A 495-nucleotide genomic window follows, 5' to 3' on the forward strand; every position below is an offset into this window, starting at 1 on the left:
GTAGATAAGGGAGCTGGATCCCATATGGCTGACTGCACAGTTTGAATCCCGGCCCTGGTGGCTTGAAAAAATGCTGGCACATGTGTGTGGATGCCTCAAATACCGTCAGGGTGGAGAGATGGGAAAGGGATTGTGGTGTGACCATGCCCAGTCAGGGGGACTATCTCCCTCTGTCTCTGTCTCTCTTTGGCAACTAAAAAAAATGTTGCCCTCATTGAATTATTGTTTGTAAATGTTCCTTTGTTGCTTTCTCTCTTTTTTTTTTTAAATGTTCCTTTGTTGCTTTCTCTCTTTTTTTAAAAATTTGCCAGGAAGGCACAGTGGGGGGAGAGAGAAATCACCACTCACGGGGTGATTTCACACCACAGTCCTTCTCCTCCATGTCTCCTTCCTTTGAAATTTTGGGCATGCATACATACGCAGTTGGAGTGTTTTTTCAAGTTCTGGGACTCGAACTGTGTAGTTAGTCGTGGGACCTGCCATAGGCTGGTCCCA

The sequence above is a fragment of the Tupaia chinensis genome, unplaced genomic scaffold (genome assembly GCF_000334495.1).
Source record: "Tupaia chinensis unplaced genomic scaffold, TupChi_1.0 Scaffold144150_1, whole genome shotgun sequence".
NCBI lineage: Eukaryota > Metazoa > Chordata > Mammalia > Scandentia > Tupaiidae > Tupaia > Tupaia belangeri.